This window comes from Trachymyrmex septentrionalis, unplaced genomic scaffold (assembly GCF_001594115.1).
Source record: "Trachymyrmex septentrionalis isolate Tsep2-gDNA-1 unplaced genomic scaffold, Tsep1.0 scaffold31, whole genome shotgun sequence".
Lineage (NCBI taxonomy): Eukaryota > Metazoa > Arthropoda > Insecta > Hymenoptera > Formicidae > Trachymyrmex > Trachymyrmex septentrionalis.
In genome coordinates, this window is record NW_017305474.1 from 487,169 (window position 1) to 495,583 (window position 8,415).

An 8,415-nucleotide genomic window follows, 5' to 3' on the forward strand; every position below is an offset into this window, starting at 1 on the left:
CTAGCTAAATTTTCGCAGCAAAACTATTCTTTAAGCTTGTAATGATTATCAACTTAAGAGCTTAATAAGATGCATTACTGGACTGTGATTTTTCGATTCGGTGTATAAATTAACATTTTTTAGATGAGAAAAGGTCGTTTCGTAGCCGGTTTAGAATCTCGTCCTGCTCGTGTTCATTTAATAAGACGATTTTTATAACTCTTAATTATTAGTGGTTGCATTCGCACTTTTCTCCTTTTTCTCTTTCATCCTATAATCGTTTGTCATCTATTTGCATTTAGCGGATGGTTTTCTCAATGGTCAATCCCTGTAATTTTGCTTAAATCCCAGAGTCTTTAGAATTCGTTTAGAATTCTATGTGTTGAGCAACCGCCACGAAGAATCGTAACGGAGGATAGCACATTTCTATGTTAATTATTAATCATTAGGGAATAGGGATTTATTTTTGAAATTTTACAATTTTTCTCTGGAGTAAGATTTGTTGTAATTCATTTTTTATTGTCTTTGCCTTAAAATACAACGCTGTTTTATTATGGTGACTTGCCTATTCTGTAGAAACTTTTGTAATTACATAAAGAAGTTATATTATAAATAAGTAATCGAAACTGTATTATAAAATTCAAATTTAAATAAAAATCGATTTAAGAATTGTTGATGTAACATCGGTAAAAAAATAAATTTTTGCATGAATTTTTTTCTGTTCCATTACTGTAGTTTTTATTTCAAGTAGTTAAGTACTTAAAATTATCGATCAGTTTGGAACGCGCCAGCATGCACAGCGGTAATTCTGTAACTTTGATCCGCACTGCACTACTCCGAATGCATCAGAGGGTAAACAAAAGTGAAACGAGAGGTCTAGGGTGCTCGAACGTGACCGCAGAAATAGCCTATGGAAGGGAACACGTCATTGCCTCGAAAATTCTAATTTTAAAATAGATTGCTATTAATTATGGACAGACCGTACGTGTAATCGCATACAATGTAATCGCAAGATATGTATATTTTCGTTATATAATTATTAACGTTCGATATTTTATTTTCGACATCCGCACATCTCGAGAATAGATGCGATTTATTTAAAAAAATCCACAGGGGATCTGTGATAATTATTGACTACTGGACGTGGCAAATAGTAAGTATTTATCGCGGTACGATTTCCGCATATTACAGCCGCAGAAATAGGATAATAAACGAGAGGAATGCAAATGACGCTGGGCATGTCGTGGTTCTAATTTTATAAACGACGTTGGGTCGATCCTCGCGATACTTAGTCGGCAGGAGGCCTATCGCTCTAAAAGCGTCTTTTGGAAGCGCGCGCTCTGCATTTTTCGAGCGTGCCTCTCGCCTCGAGTTACCGCCGAAGGCATACAACTGATCGTGATTTCTCGACCACGACGTCTGGCGAGCGAAACTCGCAGACTGGTGCCTGGTCGACTCTTGACGTCGACTATCGGAGCTGCAGATTCCTGCAGCCGTCAGCGCGAACAGCGTATTCTGTCTTGAGTGATGTGCTTGATAATACCGTCATTCGTTAAGGGTTAATTTAATGAAAAAATATATGAATATAATTATTGTATATTTTATAATTAAATAAATCTGTATTTAAATGCATTTAAATGGATTTATGAAGTAAGTTGAGATTAAATGGATAATTTTTTAAAATAAAAATTTTTAAACTTTGCAATAATTTTTTAATTAGTAACAAAATTATATTTGTTTTTCTAAAATGGATTTTTCTTATTTTGATTTGAGACTCGGCTGTAATCAAAATCATTGGTGCATAGTAAAATTGTTACATGGTAAAATTATTGCGCAATATATTCTACTGAATAAAATTTCTTCAAGGAAAAAATAAATTTTTTGGAGGATAGAGACGAGAGAAAGTTTCTGCGACACTCTGCAACGTTATCGATATAACATATAGATTAAAATTTCTTGTTTCTCGATTTAACGGGTATATCGATACGGTATTCTGCAAGTTTAAACTGAGAGTGAACAGCTTTTACGACTGTAGGCGACACGTTGTGCCCTCACTGATAAAAAAGAAGGAATTGCAAGCGGCATTCTATGTTTGATCGTGATTTTTCATGTGACCGCTTTTCCAATCGGTTTGCTATCGACGCGTATCGCCAAGCTATTCAATTAAATTTCCCCATCGGAGTGCAATCGAGCGTCGATTGCCGTTTACTGTATTATCACAAACATATGCTTTTGCTCTCCTTCTCTTTCTCCTTTTCGTCACATTCCAATGGCTCCGTTACAATTTCGCAAACAACTTTCAAACGAACGATGGAAAATCAATTTGAAAGATATTCAATAAATGTCAAAAAACTAGTCGTTTTAGAGAGAGAGAGAGAGAGAGAGAGAGAGAGAGAGAGAGAGAGAGAAAATATGTTAAAAATATGTTTTATAGGGAAAACTTTCTCACGCAGGAAACTGTTAATTATTTCTGGTTACTCAACAGTCCAAGATAGATAAGTTATAGCTTCAAGTTAAATCATTAATTACAACTTATGCTCGCTTAAATTAATATGAATTGCCTTCGCTATAAATTAGAGCGACAATCTGTTATATGGCTACAGGTTTATTTTTTCTTTTAGATAAATATTTATATGCATTTAATCTCTTTTCTTACAAGATGTAATTTTCTGTTACAGGTGAGTCACGAATTGCTCTGTACAATTATGCTCGCAGCAGCACATTTAAGGACTTGTAATTACATTATTTATTATATTTCGCGGAGCTGTGTTACACAAAAATAACTACCCAAAATTCAGGTAAACTTTCATTATTTTTTAATAGAGTGAAGATAAACCATATGTAATAAAAGTAGTATATGGGCAGCGCTGCCCATATACTACTAATAAATGTTGTTTTAAAATAGAGTTCTCACAGACATCATTTTTTATTCAAATATTTAATTATCTACTATTATCTGAACACTTAAAGTATCATAGACTTACTTTTCTAAGCTTTACAACGTCCTTCTAAGATATTTGTGACCAATTATTTTGATAATTAGCATTCGTATGCAGTTTGTGTTATATATCATTTAATCAAAGATCGCCCTTGGCAAGAGCTTTAATCGCGAGGAGACGCAAGTAACGATTGAATTTCGAAAATAGACTTGGCCCGATTCGCCTGTAAAATTGCTATGATATTTGCCTTTCCGCAGTTTCTCTCGCGTTCCCTTTACATATAAAATTGAGAAAAACCAGAGGAAAGATATATGCATGCATTTGACAGTAGCGAACGAAGTCGTGGGAACTTTCAAAAGCACTTACTTATATTTTTGTCCTTTTTTCGGTACATCGATCATATGGTGCAAAAATATGCACACATAAGAAAGGATTTCTTATAAAATTGTAACTTTGAGAGAACGTCTTCATCATTAATATTGCGCGTGTGTAAAAATACAATTATTATTATCATCGTCGCGGTTTTACTACAAAAATGAATTATTAATTAACACGATGACAGTGATATATTTGTACTTTCGTGCCGAAAGAAAGTTTCAGCGCAGCGAGGCACGCTGTAGCGTACTCTAATCTTTAAATGTATCCCGTTGCCAGTTGGCAGTGATTGCATCGACGTTCCAATTCGAGCCAAGATCATGCCAGCTGATAGTAATGCTCTATTTTTTCGAGGAGTTTGAAGAATGAGAAAAAGTTTTATTAGACGAATAAAGAATATTTTTTTCGGAATATTGCATGAAACATCATATATGAGATCTTATTATTTTTAACGTCAGTCATATATTGAAGCGCAATAATTTCAAAAATATTAAATAACCTTTATTAAATTGAGTGTCGATCGAATGTGGGTTATCTTCGCAAACAATAAGAATTCTTAAATATTCGGATGAGTGCAACGCGATGTAACGGGATCTGCCGGAAATTAATTGAGTCTGGAAAATTGAACGGATATTAACGTATGATATGGTCTGTCAAATATGACGCGGCGGATATCGGCGTTGATACGAGCGTTCAATTATTATCAGAGGCGCAACGAGAAATGTGCCAACCGTTAATTGTCATTAGCATCGTTGAATTAAGAGTAATTAAGGTCGAGATCAGTATTGTGCGCAAAGTGATAGTATAGCGTGCGTTCTTTCATTCAAACAAATAAAATCTGCTTAAATTGCCAATCTTGACCGTATTTCTTTGTTCTATTGTTAATTATATTTCAAAAAAATTATCATAAAGGAAAAACGTTTTTATAAATTACTGAATTCTTTAAAATTAATTCATAAGTTATATTTTGCTGTGCAATTTGATAATTAAAGCTAAATGGTAACATGGGAGTCCCGTAATTATATTTACGGAGTTTCACAAAATGATGCCACTTTTTCGTTTTCATAAAATTGTAGTAATTGCGATACGCGATACATAGCACGACATCATTTTTACTAAAAGATCGCGGCTAATTACGTGAGAAAGCAAAAAAGAGGACAATTTGTTCGGCAGAGATGACTCGTATGTACCGTTAAAATAGCGTAGACCTTCCTTATACGTATCGTCCGCTACTGTCATGCTCGCTAGCTATTTGTACTTGTCGCATATAATTGGAGGCTTCTTCAACGCACGCGTCACGTGATCCATTACAAGGCTTTCAAGACCAAAGATTCAAGAAGTATATGATCTTCTCTCTGAGTGTTAGAAATAATTAAATTAATTTCGCAAATATATATATAATACTTAAAACAAATATCTTTCTCCTTTTTGGAACTTTTGCTACTAAAAGTAATACTTCGTAATAATATCGCGTAATAAATTTTAATTATACACACTTGTCTAGAGAACGCGGAACAATATTACGAGCGTGTTTCATTCTTTAATTATAATCTTGCCTGCGTTTTAATTACGAGATTTTCTATTAGCATTAGCACTGTCTATACTTGTTAACACTTAGCAGAACTACTAGAAAGCGTATAAAAAATATTCAATACGTACGATTAATTGTTGAATTGATCTCCCGCGGCCGCGAACAAGTTTCCGGCCGTTGAATCGCGTGAAAGCGAATTATTTTCCTAATCCACCGTCCTCGATTTCTGCATTATCTTTCGTTCGGATGGCCGGCGGACATTCGTGCTCCGGATTAAGTAAATCCGATACTATCTGAGCCTTATATGTGCCTATTATGTAGAAACAATATGTGAAAATTCAGTTTGAAACACGATTTATAATAATGTGAGCTGTTGCTTTCACATATTTTTTGTCGTGTTTTCCTTTAACTGAAAATTTCAAGAGAAACACCCTATTATCTTAACAAATTTACTACATTATTGAGAACGATGTTAATAAGTTTTATTTACTAAAAGATAGTAAATAATGAATTACTTATTTGAAGTACTGAAAAAACTGATCAACGATGCTTTTAATAATCAAAATAATATTTGATAATTATTTTTTAAATATTAATTACTCTCTACTATTTACTATTTTAATTATTCTCTTCCAATGTTAAATTATTATATTCGGTATTAAACTTTGCGTAAAGCTCACTGTCGTAATAATAATTAAAATAATCGCGCAGATTAATTGTTTTTACGTCCAGAATTTAAATCGTGCTCGCCGAGCACTCCGAGCTATTTGCGAGTTTCGTTTACACGTTTCGTCGCGAGTTTCGCGTGCATTTTGTGTCATATTTCTCGCACCGACTTTCCTCACGGCCGGATAGTCGAGACGGTTGCGCGACGGAAGATCGAGATATACCGAATCGTACCATCGAAGATCAGATGGATGTATCGAGTCGCATGAAGGGAGATCAGGTACACGTCGCTTCGTTGCGCTTAGGCGCGAGCAGCCGTATGAAACGATCGACACCTTGGTCAGGGCTAAAGAAATCTGCTCGTTGGTAAAGGTGCCACTATGCAATCTATCGTTTAACGTCTCGTCGTAAATTCCGCTTAGGTTAGAGCAACAGCGCGTTAAAATGTGACAAAAGATCGATTTGACGTGTACGCGCGCAAACACGAAGTTTCTCCCCTGTGGCAGCACGTTCAGGCTCGTAAATCACAGTCGAGATCGCAATCGATCGATGCCGAGACTTTAGACGGAACGAATTTGACCCGATTTTGCCGATCGGGCTTGTTTCGACGACCGACTGAGACGGTGTCGAGAGAATTTCCAAGAAGAAGAATCGAAATTTTTTCGATAGCGCACGCATGTGAAGTCTTGTACGATCAATGAAAGCGCGGCTTTCGTGAAGTTTTTCGATCGATGTTTCGTTGCTCATAATTAATATATTTAAAACATACATAGGAATTGCTACCTGCAAGAACTCGGGTGCACTATATGGAGAGAACTTTCTGCATCGGTCTCTTATTTAATTCGTTCTGCTCTTTATCGGTACCGGTATTAATCTCTCGATGCTCGAGCTAATTACTCGCGGTGTAATAAGAGAATTCGATCGCGGCGATCTCATTGTCGAAGGGGACTTGTATTCCGGTCACAGGGTGGCGTGTTTGATGGATCGCGTTAACCGTTGACCTGAAAGGCAATAACGACAATCCTTGGGTAAGTCATCGTAATGAATGTCCCACATATTTGGCCACAAATAGCGTAGCTATATGCGATAGCAAGCATAGGATCAGATCGATAATTCGCAAGAAGGAGCGGAATAAATGGATCAGAAAAATTACGAGTATGCAGTAAGTAAGAACAGTAGATAACAAAAATGCATCGCGTTCATAAATTTGTTACGATTGATTGCTAAAGAGAATTCGGAAACTTTGTGAAACTTTAGTTTGCTCACTACGTGCACATGCAGTGAGTAGAAAAAATATACGCGAAAAGAAGTTTTATTAAAATATCTAAGAGTTTAGCTGAATGTAGATCTGTAAATTTTGTTTCAATCATAAAAATAAATGAAAACGTTGATCTATAAAATTATTTTAATGATTCAACAAAATTATCTCCACATCTATGTATATCTAGTGAAAGAATATTTTAATACATTAGCAAAATGTTCTTTCCGTGTACATATAATATACATTCGCTTTGTATTATACAATATTCGAAAAGTGTACGTTTCTTTTTGTATTTAACATTGAAATTTCTATCAGCTGACGTGACAGCTGACGTAATGACATTTGATATATATTTTTTTACGTAAAAGTTAGATATATCGATCGGCAATTTCGCACGTCACCCATCGTTTAATCATACGTGCAGCTGCTTAGCTGGTAGTATTATTAATGCGTGCGAGAGCTACGGGTACTACAAAGGTCGTGCGAGCTTAACAAGGTGTAACACGTGCGTAAAGACTCGCTCGTGCCGCCTTCGTCGCAGGTGCGCGTAGCCTGCGCTCGCTTGAGGTGGGTCACGGTTTATATCGCTTCGCGATATTACGGTTATCCCCTTAGCGCTTGCTGCATGCGCACATTTCTGAATCACGGCTGTTTCTTCTTAGAGGCCGCCCACGTAAATGTGCAATCGTCGGACCGCGGGCGTACCTTCGCGTTTCGCAATCGCGCTCGTTCGAGCGATGACGATTCAACGAATTCAACGCGGCCGCGGCCGACCAATGCACGTAACGTGAAAATAAAAAATTGCACCAATACATGAATACATGAATTAAAATTTCACAATAATTGTGCAATAATTTTACAGTTCAAGCGTTTAAATAAGTAAATTGCTAAAAATTCAACTGATAGCTTTCATACCAATACGATATTTTGTATTTATGTCTTTCAATATTTATCTTCTCAGAATTTTATGACAATTTTGTGACTCGATTGTTATTAGTTGGAATAATTATATTGATTAAAAAATTTAAGAGGTTTATTCGTAACTGTATAATTATTTCCATTTAATTTTTGGATGAATTTACATTCTAGACTAGTTGATTTGACATGGGAAGCACTGCTGGCAAAAGCATTATTGGAAAGTTTTGTTTGTGTAACACCATCACGTACTAGTTTGAAACATTGTTAAGGACGAGTCTTAAAAACATCGTTAAGATAACGATTTTTATAGTTTCTAAAACATTGTGAATTCTTGCCAAGAACGGACTAGTCTGGAAACAGGGCAAAATTTTTGTTAGAAAAGTGTCATTACGTCTACTTAGTAGATATTTGTTTGGCTTCCTTCCAAGAGTGTGTACTTTATAGATAAAAATTATCAGAAACATTTCCAATTTTTCCTGAAATTTCTTTACAGAATCCTTAAATTCCTTTACAGAAGTCATAGGCGTGTAATTGAGAGATCTCAAATGTTTTCTTTATATTCAGATATTGTATAAATATACGAAGAATTATACACACAAGAATTATACGTACAAATAACAGATTTCATTTTCCGTGTTATTATCGATTTTTAATTGAATGTGGATTTTCTCCCTCAGTTACGTTTATTAATATCGCGTTTGCGGTAAAGCGATCGAATGAAACAATGTCACGTCAGACTCTGTGGT

The 8,415-nt window shown here is 35.4% G+C and overlaps 1 protein-coding gene across 4 annotated transcripts in view; it reads left to right on the forward strand.

Annotated features, from left to right (window-relative positions):
- LOC108749678 (MAP7 domain-containing protein 1-like) overlaps positions 1-8,415 on the forward strand; it is a 178,610-nt gene that overhangs the window by 47,426 nt on the left and 122,769 nt on the right. The window contains exon 1 of one of the 4 annotated variants that reach the window (XM_018488544.1): positions 2,748-2,777. The exons of the other annotated variants lie outside the window; for them this stretch is intronic. The gene's annotated coding sequence lies outside the window, so the exon portion shown is untranslated. Of the gene's footprint in view, positions 1-2,747; positions 2,778-8,415 lie in introns of those variants that run through there. 4 annotated transcript variants of the gene reach the window in all.